Genomic DNA, 16,229 nt, shown 5'->3' with positions numbered 1-16,229 from the left:
GGGCTTCACTGCCAAGATGATGGGTCAGATTAGAACCGTGCCTCATAGTTTCTGATCTTGGTCTCTTAGGGGTGACTGGAAACCTTCCAACAACCTCCCTACTTGCTTCAAATTGTTCTGGCAAACCACTCACTGGCAAAGTGTGAAGAAGAGTTTTGTGGTGTAGAGCAGAGATGCACACATGCGAAAGAAGGGGCCAAGAAGAGGCTCGATTTATACCTGAAAAGCTTGGAGTCACACATAAGAACTGAGCTGTTCACTGAGCATTGTTCCATGGGAAGTAGGTCTTGCGAGGTTGGAGCCCCAGATTTGGGGCTTGGCAGGAAAGGGCTGGTATTGTGTCACCTCCCTTGATTTGCTGCAATATCCTAGATAAACAGTTGCTATTTCATCCTTGTGGTGGATAACTGTGATCCCATAAACATCGTAGGATCAGCTCGCATACACAAGGGAGGAACCAAAGTTAACGTTTGTGCCACACGCCCCTGGCAGAGATGTGGCAGAATAATACTAATAACAGCCAGGAGTTCCGTAGTGCTTGCTATGTGCCCAACACCACTCTGAGCACTTGACACACAACACAACACCCACTTCCCTTCTGACACAGATGCCCTAGTCTCATGTGAGTAAGTCTTTCAAACGGGGCATCACACATTTTCTTTTTCCAGAATGGCTTCCTCTAAGTCACTCACACAAAAAAATGATTTCATCTTACTATGTTGGAAGTCCCACCACATCCAATATCAGGTGACCACAACACGTCCCGGTGTCATGCTGGGCCCAGGGCATGGTGCCCAAGGATGGCGGTGCCCTGTGACTGGTCCCTTCAGCGTGGTCACTGGGATACCATGAAATCATGGAACTGCTCTCTTTGGTTCACTGGGATGAATTCCAGCTCTCCTGTCAGTGCCAGCCAACCAGGATATGCAGCGCTTCTTTTTATAAAAAGGAACTTCCAAATACCGTGTTGTCCTGAGAATTCAATGAGGTAATGCCTGTAAGCCTCCTAGCACAGAGCCTGCCACACAGAACAGAAGCTGAGCTTTCTGCGCCAGTAACGGAGGGACATTCCAGGCAAAGGGAACAGCACGTGCAAAGGCAAAGGCACGAGGGAGAGGCTGAGGGACCTGAGAACAAGGGTGCCCTAGTTTGCTCGGGCTGCCATAGCAAAGGACCACAGACTTCGTGTCCCAAACAACAGAAACAAAGATGTCTCACATCTCCGGAGGCTCCAAGTCCAAGAGCAAGGTGTCAGCAGAGTTGGTTCCTTTGGAAGCCAGTGGGCCTGTTCTAGAACTCTCTCCTTGGTTTGTAGGTGGCTGCCTTCCCCTTTTGTCTTCACATCGCCCTCCCTTTATGTGTATCTCTGTGCCTGAATTTCCCCTTTTTATAAGGACACCAGTCAGATTGGATTAGGGCCCAACCTCACAACCTCACTTTAACTTGATTCCCCCTGTAAATGTATTATCTCCAAAAAGGGCCACAATCCAAGGTACTGGGGGTCAGTGCTCCAACATATGAATCTGAGGCCACAGAGGGGGGAACAACTCAATGCTTAGCCAAGACATTGGTTTCACTGGATTGCAGTCCAAGGTGGGGGGGGGAAAGGGGGGGTCAGTCGGAATGAACAGATAAGACAAACTGATCCTGAAAAGCTAGCTGGAGACGAGATCCTTAAGAGCTTTAAATGATATTCACTGCACATCAATATGTCATTAGGCTGAGGAAATTCAAAGGTCAATAAGGCATGACCTCTGACCTTGACGGGCTGCAAGTCTGGTGAAGACAGGCCTTGAAGAGATCATTTGAATAGTGGGCCAGGCCTGTACTTTAATGATGGGAATAATAAAATAATAATAATAATTTTAATGGGAAACACAGAGGCAGGAGCCCCTCACCCAGTGCCGCCTGGGGTGTACTAGCGAGGTTGTGGTGGGGCGGCGTCACCCCAAAGGCCTGAAATGACAGAGAAGCTTCAGGGTGGGGCCAGAATTGGGCTAGCCCCCAGCTGGAGGGTAAGAGCAGCCTGAGTCCAGTCACTGTAGGAGCATGAACTGGCCTGTTCCCCGGCCCCCCCCAGCCCCCCATAGCACCCTGCAAATATTATCAGAGCACCAACCTGCAGAAAGCATCATAGGAGACCCGAAGGGTAATCCCACTGGATCTGGTAGGAGAAGGCAATGTGTACAGGAGAAGATAAAACATGGGGTCAAAATTGATGGGTCTCAGGAGAAGATCAGATGGGATGATAGGAGAGACCCCGAGAGAGGTGGTATATTAGTTTCCTGAGGCCGCGGTAACAAATCACCACAAACTTGGAGGCTTGGAACAGCAGATATTTATCCTGTCACCATTCTGGACGCCAGAAGGGCAACCCTGAAGTGTCGGCAGGGTCGACTCCCTCTGGAGCCTCTGAGGGAGAACCTGTTCCGGGTCCTCTCCTAAGTTCCAGTGCTGCTGGCAATCCTCGGTGGGCCTGGCTTTGGGGACACATCAGTTCAACCTCTGCCTCATCTTCACACAGCCTCCCCCTGTGTCTCCGTGTGTCTTCCGTCTCTTATAAGGAACCCCTTCACTGGATTGAGCGTCTGCCCTCATCCAGATGAGCTCATCTCAAAACCCTTTCCTTCACTACATTTGCAAAGACCCCATTTCCAGACAGGGATGCTTTCGCAGGTGCTGGGAGTTAGAACTTAGACATAACTTTCTGGGGGACACAATTCAACCCATGACCAGCAGTTTGCCTCAGGTTGGGAGAAACAAGGGAGGATTTGGGGGTGGGGAGTAGGTAGCATCTGAGCTGGCCTTGCAGGAAGACAGAGGATTGGACCTTTGGAGAGGTGGGAAAGGGACATCCCAGCAGAGCGGTAAGAGGAGCGACGGTCCAGAGGCGCAAGAGCGCCATTCACACGCAGAGGACACCAGCCATGTCACGGGAGGGCTGAACGAAGAGTGTGCATCTGACTGTCCCTTCCTTGTGATTCCTTAAGTTGTCTCCGTCATGAGCACCGTCCCTGTCATGACCCAGCACTGAGTTCAGCCATGTGGCAGAGACGTGGACCAAGGAATGCCCCTCTCCTCCATTCCTTCAGAGCAATTCCAGCTTGCCCACGGCCTGAGTTGTCTTGCTCCAATTCCCTTACATATGTGCTCAGTCGAAAGTATCCCAAGAACCCAGTGTGACCCAGGGACTAAGCACCTCCCTGCACCTCAACTTCACTAGGTGCTTGAAGAATGAAAAGGTATTATTTTATTTTATTTTATTTTATTTTATTTTATTTTATTTTATTTTGAGAGAGAGCAAGAGCAAGGAGGAGAGGCAGAGGGAGAGGGAGAAGCAGACTCCCCACTGAGGAGGAAGCCCAACGCGGGGCTGGATCCCAGGACTCTAGAATCATGACCTGAGCCGAAGGCAGACGCTTAACCGACTGAGCCACCCAGGCGCCCCGAAAAGGTATTATTTTTATCAAGAAAATACACCCTGGTCTCTGAAGGAGGACACTACAACAATTACCTGAGATTTTAAGGAAAAGGTGGGGGGCAATAATTCCCACCTCTCGGGTTTGCGGTAAGGCGCTTACTTGGTAGAGTCTGTACAATGCTTCACAGAGAGCTCAGCCTATAGGATGAGGCTGGCCCTGGAAGAAAAGCAAAACCCAGAAGAGTTTGGGAGACCGTCTTGGGCTCTCATTTGCCACTGGGTCTCTTCACTAGAAAGGTTTCTGGAGCACTGGCCCACTGGTGCAGTGATGGGAAGGCACAGCGGGACCCCATTACTTGCATGTCAGCCTGAGGGATTTCTGCTTTCTCCTAGAGCCAGTGGGAAGCTGCTGCCTTAGAAATCAGTGAGGTCCACTGATATGAGGAATTCTTAATCTCAGGAAACAAACTGAGGGTTGCTGGAGTGGTGGGGGGTGGGAGGGATGGGGTGGCTGGGTGACAGACATTGGGGAGGGTATGTGCTACGGTGAGCGCTGTGAATTGTGCAAGACTGTTGAATCACAGATCTGTACTTCTGAAACAAATAACGCAACATATTTTAAGAAAAAAGAGAAAGAAGAAGATAACAGGAGAGGAAGAAAAGGGGAGTATGTCAGAGGGGGAGACGAACCATGAGAGATGATGGACTCTGAAAAACAAACTGAGGGTTCTAGAGGGGAGGGGGGGAGGGGGATGGGTTAGCCTGGTGATGGGTATTGAGGAGGGCACGTTCTGCATGGAGCACTGGGTGTTATGAACAAACAATGAATCATGGAACACTGCACCAAAAACTAATGATGTAATATATGGTGATTAACATAACAATAAAAAAATTAAAAAAAAAAAAAAGAAATCAGTGAGGTCAACTTGCACCAGATTAATGTAAAGCAAAAGATGGACAAGCACTTGATGCACTGGGGCAGGGTCAGAAACTCGTAGCGTACGCCCCTTTCTCTCCTCCTTCTGAGTGCTCAGAGCCACGCGGAGAGCAGTAGTATCTAAGCAACTGGAGACACACATTTCTTTTGCCCCCGAAAGAGAGGGTTGATAGTCTTTAGAAAGTTGTGTTTGTGAGATGAGCCATCACTCCAAGCTGTTAAAGTTAATTCTTTTCAACTAGTCATATAGCTGCCAGTCATTTTGTTACCCACTTGTGCTCTTACTGTTAAAAATTTGTTAACTTCTTTTTTAAAACCCACATTGAGTCAGACTGAGTGAACTCTGCCGTGGGCATTTCCATCATTCGACACTGAGCTTCTTAGCAATAGCCAGAGGTGGGACTTTTTGGCAAATGCTGTTTATCCATCTTTGAAATGAGACATTGATTGCAAGCAGATTTAAAAGGAAATTCCTGTAAAAGCATTTTTTCAATGATAGTCTTTGCTTTTTTTTTTTTTCACTCGCCCATAACTTTCTGGAAAATTCTACTTTTGGCTGAATTTTCTCATCATTGTTTTCAGTATAAATTTGTTTTGTTTTTTATTAATGGAAAGTTCAGGGCTGGGAAAAATCCCTTTGGTAGCTTTTGAGATACGAGAATATGAAAAAAAAAAGATACTTTTTCCAATTAAAAGAAATCTTTGGCCTTATTTTTCTTTTTAACAAAAACTTTGCATTTGAGGACTGGAGTAGACTCTAAGCAGTGGTTCTCAGTATCGGCCCCATGTTAGAACTCCTCGAAAGGCTTTAAAAAATACTGATGCCCTGGGAGCCTGGGTGGCTCAGTCGTTAAGCGTCTGCTTTTGGCTCAGGTTATGATCCCAGGGTCCTGGGATCAAGCCCGGCATCGGACTCCCTGCTTGGTGGGAAGCCTGCTTCTCCCTTTCCCACTCCCCCTGCTTGTGTTCCTGCTCTCCCTCTCTCTCTCTCTCTCTCTCTCTCTCTCTGTCAAATAAATAAATAAAATCTTACAAAAAAAAATACTGATGCCCGGGGCGCCTGGCTGGCTCAGTTGGTGGAGCATGCAGCTCTTGATCTCGGGGTTGTGGGATCAAGCCACACGTTGGGTGTAGAGATTACTTGAGAATAAAATATTTTTAAATAAAATCCTTAAAAAAAATACTGATGCCTGAGTCCAAAGACTCCAGAAAAATTAGTCTGGGTCCAGCCAGACTGGACTGTAGGCTGGTTCATATTTCCTTTCTGAAACCATATCTTGTCTCCCGCCATGGCCAGCAGGAGGGCAGCACCTCCCACCGGGATGGCTCCAGCCCTTCTGGGCTCTGGGACATTAGAAGCTCCCCGGGCAGTACTGAGCACTACTGTCTTAGGACACTACCACCCTGATCTCCAAACTCGAAAAAGGATGCAGAGGTCTGGAGATTTCAGAAGGGAAAATCAATTCTTACAGGGGAGAGTTGAGAGAAAAATAGTTATTACTGTGTAAACCATATGTCTCTAAGAAAGACGTGAAGGAACTTTAAGTGGAAAACCTTCATACCCCCCACACAAGTGGTCAAGGATCCCCAGCATCAGATCATCTCCTGTTGCTCTGGCAGAAACTGGTTCCTCACTAACACTTAAGAGCAAGGAATCCCCCCCACCCCACCCATCCAGCTTCGGACAAGGTATTTCTTTTTATGTTTGTGGATATCAAAGAACAAAAGAGAGACTTTAGGGGATCGGCTGTTTTCCTGGCTCTGTGGCCACCTTCTGCCATTGTCGGGTCTTCGCCTGGACTCTTATAAAAGTTTTCCAAATGGTTCCTCTAGGGCGGAAGCTGGGATAGACTTTTTTCCTCTGGTCATGCTGAGAAGGTGATCGCCAAGATGCACCACAGAGAAAACCAGACTCAGTACCACATCTGAAATGTCTTCTCCCTCCGGTGTAGTCCCCAGAGGAACATGACTCTGCTTCCTCGTCCCTCCTGACTCTGGACTGACCCCTGGACAGGCCCAACTAGTGAAGTTGCTGCCGTTTGATAACACCCCGTTGCCATTAGCCGCAAAGACCAACCACACCTGCTTCATGCTCACAGATGGGAATTCACGGATTCAACAAGCCTTGACTGGCTGCCCCCTACCAGCAGGTCAGTGTGGAGAGAATATTGATTTTAATAACGCACAGCCCCTGCCTCCATAGAGAGACAGAGAAGCAAACCACTGCACAAGACACCCCCAGGGCCTGGTTATCAGACTTGTTTGAGCGTCGGGGTGCCTGAAAGTCATAAGAAAGGGTCTTGATCACCATGAAACATTAATGCATTGACTGTAAAGTAGCTGTGTGATTTTGTACCAAATCAAATAACATCACAGAGTAGATTTCAACAGAGACAAATGTCGGTGACACGTTCATAATAAATATGGAGGGTGGGGGCTTAAAACTAAGCAAGTTCTATGTCTCAGATTTGTCTGTGAATCAAGAAAATACCGCCACTCTTCTGTTTAGCCACAGAGTACTGGAGACCAGTTGAGCAACCCCAGGAGGCTCCCTGGGAAGACATGAGGAGACCTTCAGTCCTTTGACGGTCACATCCACCCCACACGGTACCTTCGCTGCCGCAAGAGAGACCCAGGGCTCTGGTGTGATGTATGTCCCACAGATGGCTCCTCTTCTGGGGGAAAGTAGTTTCTCTGTTGAGAAAAAGCAGTACAGAAAATATGTACATATTTCACTCATTTAATGAGCTCTGAGTAAAGTTGATCATCTGTATGTGCCAGGCTCACTGCTGAAATATTGTGCGAGCTCTCAGAGTCTGCCTCCTTTAACATTTTCAACCTGATCATGCCTAAAACAGAACAAACAAACAAAGTGTGCAGGAAGGCAAACTAACTACAAAACTGAAACCCACGGAGAGAAGATGTCCTGTCTGGGACTCCTGTGGGACACGGCCAGCATCTACCCAATATCTTCCTGTTGAGCTCTGTCTGTGGGACTCAGTGTCTGCAGGATTTGATGTTTTCCTTGGGCCATTTTGTTGACAATTCCAATTTTGAGACTGCAATGTAACACTGTCTCACTGTTCCTGGGTAGGCTGTTCATATTTCCTTTCTGAAACCATGTCTTGTCTCCGGCCATGGCCAGCAGGAGGGCAGCACCTCCCAATGGGATGGCTCCAGCCCTTCTTGGGGAAGGCTGTGGGAAGTCTCGCCTCTCTCTGGCTGGCTTCATGGAAGTTGAGTGAAGGTCTGTTAGACTCATTTGGAAAGAGGTTCCTCAGACTTGAGTATGGAATGGATTCTATAACACAGTCTGTTGCGTTTGAAATTAATACATGTTGTCGGGCTTGGGCAAACGCCCTTGACCCTGCTTTCAGATTTCCTAGTTATCTGCAGAATTCCCCTTCAGTTGAGAAACGTCTTGTGTATGTGTGTCTATCTGACCACCGTGCTTTTTATTTGAAGTGCCTCCAATTAGAGAAAATGGGAACTAAGTGACTTTCATTTAAGGAAGTCCCATCTGCCTATCATCTTAAGGAGAGTTTAAAAATGAGAAGAAAAGAGCCGCCAGAAAAAAAAAAAGTAATTTCCTCCTTGACAATTATTTCTGAATAGGAACTTGAGCAATCTTACTCAAGAAGGTGGGGGTTTTGTCCCAGTGCACGTGCTCAGGAGTGCCTAAACTGATGCCCACTTCATAGTGTGTGGACTGGCACAGGGCAGCCCACCTCCTTGCATAGAGTGCTTTGCTGCCCACCACAAGCCCACCAGGCTTCCTACAGCTTTCCTGGAGTTTACCTCCAGTGATTCAGTCTTGAGTATCTGCTGCTTCAAAACACCTGCTGTCCCCTTCCCTTTGTCTTTATCTGTAGGTTTTAACATAAGGCAGAGAGCTGATGCTAACCCCTTGACAAAGAAACAAATGCAGGCATACTCTCTGTCAATGAAAGAGAGAGAGAGATGTAATATATATCCCTATACGCTATATATCTATAGTTGTGGGCCAAATTATGTCCCCCACCAAATTCATCTGCTGAAACCCTAACTCACAGTGCCATAGAATGTAACCGTATTTTGGGACACCTGGGTGGCTCTGTTGGTTAAGCATCTGCCTTCGGCTCAGGTCATGATCCCAGGGTCCTGGGATCAAGCCCCACATCGGGCTCCCTGCTCAGTGGGGAGTCTGCTTCTCCCTCTGCCCCTTACCCTGCTAGTGCCCTCCCTTTCTCTCACTTTCAAATAAATAAATAAAACCTTTTAAAAAAAAGAATGTAACCATATTTTGAGAGGCCTTTTACAAGGTGATTAAGTTAAAATGCAACCATTAGGATGGACTCTAATTCAAAATGACTGATGTCCTTATAAGAAGAGATTAGGTCACACAAAGAGACATCAGGGATGCTAACAACAGAGGAAAGGCCATGTGAGGACACGGGGAGAAGGCAGCTGTCTGCAAGCCAAGGGGAGAGCCCTCAGGACAAACCAACCCTGCAGACACCTTGATCATGGACTTTCAGCCTCCAGAGCTGTGAAAAATACATTTGTGTTGTTTAAATCCCCCAGTCTGTGGGATTTTGCTGTGGTAGCCCCAGCAACATAAAGTGTGTGTGTGTGTGTGTGTGTGTGCACATGCACACAATGTGAGGTGATAAAAATTTGAGTGGTTAGTTGCAAGGCAAAAACCTTCTCACTGAGTTAATGGTAAATTGCTGAGTCACATGATTATGTTGCCCAGGAGAAGCCCCTTGCCAAGGATGGTGAGTGAAAAGTCCCATCTTTCCTGATCCATTCGTCAATCCATGGAGCCCTGACAGAAAAGTTAGCTCCCCTCCTTAGCACTAAAGAACCAGAGACAGTTTCCAGAAGAGCTAGATTTGAATTCCAACTGTTAGGACTGAGATATGCACATTGTCAGCAGCTAATAACTTAGAAAACTGAAATGATGGGATAGGAGCATGATACACACTTCCTGAGTTTGATAACAGCATCCTTTTTTGAACCTCCTCAACATCCAATAAAGAAAGTACCTTGCCCATTGCAGGGACAATATTTACATATTGTATATACTATATATATATATGTGTATATATATATATATATATATATATATATATACTGAGTGAATACAAATAATATCAGGACTAAATTTACAAAAGTATCCCAGCTCCACACCTCCCATCCTCAAAGAAAGTCATGCTTTTCTGGAATTTGTAAATGTCCTACTCAAAGTTGTAGATACTCTACCCTTCAACTTTGCATCCTGGAAATTCCCTTATATATAATTTGTATCCCTAGGTACTGGGTTTTTTTGTGTTTTTTTTTTTTTTGACGTCTACCGCTGATCGATGTTTATTTTACATCTCTACAGTCTATTTTATTTTTTTTTTAAGATTTCATTTATTTATTCGACAGCGAGAGAGGGAACACAAGCAGGTGAAGTGGGAGAGGGAGAAGCAGGCTTCCCACTGAGCAGGGAGCCCGATGTGGGGCTCCATCCCAGGACCCTGGGATCATGACCTGAGCTGAAGGCAGATGCTTAACGACTGAGCCACCCAGGCGCCACCTCTACAGTCTATTTTAAATCATATTAGCATGAACACACTGAAAAATGCATCAGGGGCTCATGGTGAGAAATACCATATCATCATGGAGCTGCTTTAAAATAAAGACTCTCACTGAGAAAGAGATTAAATCAGTGCTTTTTAAAATCAGTACTTGCAGGGCAATGCACAGCCGTCCTCATGGCACAAGTACAAAGTCATGAGAAGGACACACAAAGTCACTATTTGTTTCAGGCCTCTATTCCTGAGTAACCACCACCCCAAAACTCTGTCTCTCAAAACCACAGCAATTTCCAATGTCCACTGATCCTGTGGATGGCTGGGCCGCACTCCTCTGCTGGTTTCACAGGGCTCACTCAGATGACAACGTTCTGCTGGAGAGTCACTGAGCTCTGGGGGTTGGTGTCGGCTGTGGCCGGGGGAGCCTGGCCTCTCCTCCTCAAGGAGGATACACTAGTTTCCCATGCAGGCTTCTCAGGGCCACATTCAGGAGGGCAAGGTGGAAGCTTCCAGTCTATGGGAGGCCCAGGCTCCAGAACTTACGTGACATCTCTTTTGCTACAATCTACTGGTCAAAGCAAGTCATGAAACCAGCCCAGTTTCACGGAGTGGGGAAGTAGACTCCATCTCTTCATGGAAGCAGCTGCAGAGAATTTATAGCCACATTGAATCAACCACAAGAACGCAGCAGATTCAAAGTCACCCCACTACCTCCCTTGGTGAGCAAAGGGGTAAGTCAGGGAAACGGTTGTGCTGTGCTGGTGCTCTTCTGTGGAGGGAAACTGAGGCCCAGTCTTCCTTCCTGCCAAGGATGAACCTGCTGCGTCCGAGATGGCCCGGTGCCCACCTGCAGCCCACAGCTGCAGGAAAGAATCCAGTTAGAGAATCAACAGATGGGTTCACCCAGAAAGCTGTTGCTGACATCACTGCTTCTCACATTTGGCTGCATGTTGGAATTCTCTGGAGAGTTTTTAAAAATACTGATGTCTGTCTGGGTCCCATCTCCCGAAATTACAATTTCACTGGTATAGAGTGTGGCCTGGGGATTGGGGATTTTTAAAAGTTCCCTAGGGGATTTGAATGTGCAGCCAAGTGTGCCAAGGACCGGTGTCTAAACTTGAAGCTGCCCTGTCTCAGTTGGCAAGAAAGATTCAGCCATACTTATTGATGCTTATTGATTCTATTTACCTGGTCATTTGTGATGTGTAAGTAGAAGGATAATGTTACACACACACACACGCACGCACGCGCGCGTGCGCAAGGCATGTTCTGGTAGATGGTGATACAGGAAGCTTGCTTTCAAGTGTTTAGGGATTTGCAGAAGGGTATATTTTGTGGAGAACTGAGCTCTCTTATTGAGGAATAAGATACCCTGTGGGCAAACAGCCGACTCTAAGTTTCAGAACAAGCTAGAATGTCTTGTGGTCCATTTGGTTTCCTTAACCCAGGGCCACTGGAAGTGAGTCACCAACAGGGGAATACCACATTTATTTGAAAAAAAATAAAGTTAGCAAAGCTTCTATATAGTTAGATCCTGGACTCTGAGTCAAGCGATAGATGCCTTAGCTGTCTTTGGCTACCTAGTAAAGGTGCTTGGAATGATCCTGAACGTGAAAGTTTGCACCATTCCTTTGGAATGGTCCCCAATTTTTTATCTGATAAAAAACAGCATTGAGGTGTACCTGGCTGGCTCAGTCCCCGGAGCGTGTGACTCTTGTCTCGGTATTGTGCGTCTGAGCCCCATGTTGGGCGTAGAGATTACTTAAAAAAAAATCTTAAAAAAACAAACAAACAAACAAACCAGCATTGAGCGTAGCAATCGGAGTAGATATGTGTCGAAATATCTGATAAAAGCAGAAGTATAACTTCTACTGGGGAACCCGCCATTTTGCTCATTCTTAAAAATGAACATTCGTGCCCTTCCTACCGGGTGGGCCCCAGGGCCTGCCTCGGTGTCAGCGTGAATTTCTCCAGTGGAAGGGCCTGCAGGCTAATTTCAGGGCCAAGACATAGGAGTGAAAGCCAGCAAAGTACTAGAATTGTGGAATAACCCAGTGATTATAAAAATGCCATGCAGTCAGGCACTCCAGTGCCCCGGGCAAGCAGCGGGCCAATGTGCTCACTGTTTATTCCGTCCCGAGGCTGCCGCAGCATCACCAGGACCTGAGTAGGAATACACCCTTCAGGCCTCTCCCAGACCTGCTGAATGTGACGCTCTCAGGGTTAGGCCCACAGTCTGTGTTTCCCTGAGTTCCCAGGGGATGCTAAAGAGTGTTCAAGGTTGAGCGCCACCGTACTGAGCATCTGAAAAAGGATCATCCTTGAAGATTTCCTGAAGATCTCACGAAGGCTACACCTCAGAGAAAGGGCATCAGGGGGCTCAGTTTTGCAGTCCACGTGGATAATATTGAGGAAAGATGCAAGAATGTTTGAAAATAGAACACTGCAGGGGCCTGGTCCTTTCTCTCCAGCCCCCGAAGAAGAGGGCTGAGCCGTTGTGATTATCACCTGGGTACACAGATGACAAGACATCTTTCCATGGCCTCGCGTAAATGTGGCTTCGCTCCATTCATTTTCACTCCTCTGCCTTTCTCTAAGGGAAGCTGTATCAGGATCACCAGAATCATCAGGCTTAACCTTGCCCCCTCCGTGCAAAGTCTTCTCACCTGGATCACACGATGTTTTATACAACACCCCGGGACCGGTCCTAGACTGGAAGTCAGAACCAGTCCGCACAATTGCATTCCAGCCAGGTTGCGGTTTCGATGGAGACCCCTTCCCCCATCTCCCCAGGTGGGAGCTGCATGGATGCTGGCCACACCCCCATCTGTCTCCAGCCACCCCGCCCTGAACCCCAGCCCCCCGAGCCAGAGCTGCCTTCAGAGGCCATTATTGGGACATTTTCTCGGGAGACGCCAAGTAAGGTACAGTATCTGAGAAAGGGACCACACACATTCAAAATGACAAATAGTCTTCTGTTTTTAAAATTTAAACAGGGAGGTAAAAGCTCTGGGTAATTTTTTTTTTCATATGACAAATGGAAAAAGAGCTAAATTAAAAAAAAGAAAGTAAACTAAATATCTCTTTAAAAAACATTTTGAGAAGATAAGGCTAACTAAACATTTCCCATCATTTCTACTTTTCTTGTCCAGATTTTTGACAAAGGCTGCGCATGAATTTTGTGGGCTGCTAACAAAGAAACCTCATTTTTCATAAGTTTCTCTTTTTCTCTTCAACAGCTAATCGGTCCGGTTATATCTTAGTTTAGTGATGTTCGGGGCTGCTGACATACCCTTTTTGACATTGTGTTTTCTTTGTGTAATTTTTTGAGCCAAAATATCATCAGAAGGGAAGGACTCATTAGTTCTTCAAGTGATATATGCAAGCAAGTTGGAGCATTGCCCGTGACACAGTGGTATTTTGTATCATCAGCAATTCACAGATTACAATCTCCTAATCTCAGAATATTTTATTTCTAATTCTTCATCTTGATCTCAATAAGTGAGGAAGGCAGTTTAAAAAGAACATTTTGTTCTAGCCTTTCTTATTTTTTGAGCCAGCTTTCTGAAAACACAGAGTGTTCTTCGAACATGATTTTATGCTGAGGCTATATCTGTCTTCCAATGCAGAGATGAATTAGTTATCATAAAGATCTCAGAGGCAAATTTAAAACACATGCATCCACCACAGAAATGCAGGCATTTGCAGGTACAGCAAATAACTCTGCGAGACACAAAGACACTCTGTAATATCTCAGGAACACTGTGGTCCCAGCAACCCTCAGAGACATCCAGATAACCCTCATGCAACAGCATGAGTTAAAATTTGACTGGAGGACAGCTCTTTTCCAGGAAAAGAAATAACCTTTAAGGACAGGGACTGGATTTACTCTAGGCCGGACCGAGTCCCCACCTGCCCTCTGTCCGAGGCACCCGGGGCAGAGGGATCTAGAGAATCCAGGATGGGCCCATCCGGAGAGTTCCTCCTCCGAGAAGGGGAAGCTTTGGTCCATGGAGGGACTGAGGGACAGTCGTGATGCCCTCCAAGCTCATTGACAGAAGTCGCCATCCCGGAGGCCCAGGGGCCTAAGTCCAAAGTACTGGCATCATGTAAGCCTGCTGGTCCCCAGGGCAAAGCCTGCAGGGACACGTCCTCCTCACATTAATCACAGCTCACGTGCACGGTCACTGTTCTATCCCGACAAAGAGAAGGTCTTTCTCCGGGAGGCAAGGAGTCAGAGAGGCTAAGTAACACTGCGATACCAGTAAACACACAGTGAGATCAAGTGCTTCATTTAACAACACAATTTTCACGTGGCAAAGAATCAAAGTATACGAAGGAATAAATACCAGCTCCGTGCAGAGTACTGTGAAGGCGCTCATAAGGACAAGAGCAAAAAATCGGCCCCTGCTTTCTGGAGGCACCCAGTGAGCTGCTGTTGGAGAACTGGGAAAGGGAGCCTAATTCCTTCTGGAAGAGTCTGTGCGGTGCTCTCAGAGAAGAGGGGACTTGAAGAGGGCTCAGCGGGAGGAAAAGGTGGCTACTCTGAAAGACAAATGTGTGGTGGTGAACAGCATTCCAGGCGGGGAACGGCTTCTCACAGGCCTGGAGAGGCAAGAGTGCACTTTTAGGGAATGACCAAAACAGGACAAGTCGGGGAGAGAGGAGGAGCCATGATCAGCGAAAAGGCTGGATAGCTTTTTAATTTTTTTTTTTTTTTGGTAACTTGGAGAACTTTCTGGAAGATCAATGTATTAATCAATCATCAGGCAGCCAGACAGTGGCTGATGTAGAAGTCCTCTAGGAAACTGTGACCTCTTTGGGGAAACCATCCTCTTTGCAGGAAATAGTTGTTATTGCTGTAATTAAGGAATGTGGGGCTCTGGGCCACTGGGCAGTCAAGGGGTTAGAGGGCAAAGCGAGCTGGGAATGAAGAGACTGGTTCTGGAGTTGGTGTCCGACAGGTAAGGTGGGTAACACCGCACACACAGCGGTCAGGACTGAAGTAGTAACTGAGCTCACTCAGCACAGAAATCACAGTCCCTGACACAGGGTTTATGTCTAGATAGTCGCCACAGTAAAAACAAAGCCAGTTCTTGGATAAAAATTGGTTGTGATCAGGAGCTAATAAAAGTCCTGGGGTAAGAAGCAGCCGTCTTGTCGATTTCTGCTTGCTAGCAAAAGCCACTTAAGTCCCTTTCCTTGTTCTGAAAACTCTTGTCACACAGGATAAGAGCTTGCTTTTCAAAGGAAATTGTACGGGGCAAGACTATGGAGAGAATGAAGCTAATCCTTCCATCTTTTTGTCTATATATATATATATGCCTGCCTCCACATTTCACACTGTATTTACAAATACAAAACAAATCCTATGGCTGGGAAAACTGCCATCAAAGTTACTCTGAGATTTTTGGACTCAGCGCGTCAGGAACTGCCCCTTCCGCTCTATCTCCACCGAGGGAACCTTATGCTGGACAGGCCAGCACTAATGATAGGAGAACATCTCCTCCATCCGCCACCTGGACCAACTGCTCATGGTGACTTTCCATCAGTCACAAATACATCTGTTAATTAGATGGTGACTGTCAACATCTCCCAGAGGCACCAAGAACATCTCGCTTTGGGGTCCCCTATCAACGATCTAGCCTATAAGAAAAAGATATTCCTGCTTTAGAAAACACTGGGGGCCCTGACACACATTTCTATTGCCTTGTTTATGGCTAACTTCCATCCCAGATAGCTCAGTACCCCCCTTCTTTGCTGAAGTGGGGCATGGTAGGTTGATGGAAGAATTACAGACAAGTGGAAAATTCTAATCTGTCGATGTAACACTGTCTGCATGTCGCTGAACCTTCAGTGCTATATATTTTTTAAGATGATGTAAATTGAATTCTCTTTATAATTATTAAAGAAACTAACAGAAGGAGGGGTGCCTGGGTGGCTCAGTTGGTTAAGCGTCTGCCTTCGGCTCAGGTCATGATCCCAGGATCCTGGGATCGAGCCCCGCATTGGGCTCCCTGCTCAGTATGGAGTCTGCTTCTGCCTCTCCCTCTGCTCCTCCCCCCGATCATTCTCGCTCTCTCTCTCTAATAAACAAAAAAATATATATTTAAGAAAGAAGAAAGAGGGCGCCTGGGTGGCTCAGTTGGTTAAGCGACTGCCTTCGGCTCAGGTCATGATCCTGGAGTCCCGGGATCGAGTCCCGCATCGGGCTCCCTGCTCAGCGGGGAGTCTGCTTCTCCCTCTGACCCTCTTCCCTCTCGTGCTCTCTATCTCTCATTCTCTCTCTCTCAAATAAATAAATAAAATC

At 46.8% G+C, this 16,229-nt stretch overlaps 1 long non-coding RNA gene across 1 annotated transcript in view; it reads right to left on the bottom strand.

The window, feature by feature from the left end:
* LOC112819376 (uncharacterized) overlaps window positions 1-16,229 on the bottom strand; it is a 228,666-nt gene that overhangs the window by 113,133 nt on the left and 99,304 nt on the right. The window contains exon 4 of the long non-coding RNA XR_012378634.1: window positions 6,970-7,052. This is a non-coding gene — a long non-coding RNA (uncharacterized lncRNA). The remainder of the gene's footprint in view (window positions 1-6,969; window positions 7,053-16,229) is intronic.

The sequence above is a fragment of the Callorhinus ursinus genome, unplaced genomic scaffold, assembly GCF_003265705.2.
Source record: "Callorhinus ursinus isolate GAN/ISIS: 27379988/994484 unplaced genomic scaffold, GSC_fseal_2.0 scaffold6, whole genome shotgun sequence".
Lineage (NCBI taxonomy): Eukaryota > Metazoa > Chordata > Mammalia > Carnivora > Otariidae > Callorhinus > Callorhinus ursinus.
This window is presented reverse-complemented; position numbering and strand designations above follow the sequence as displayed.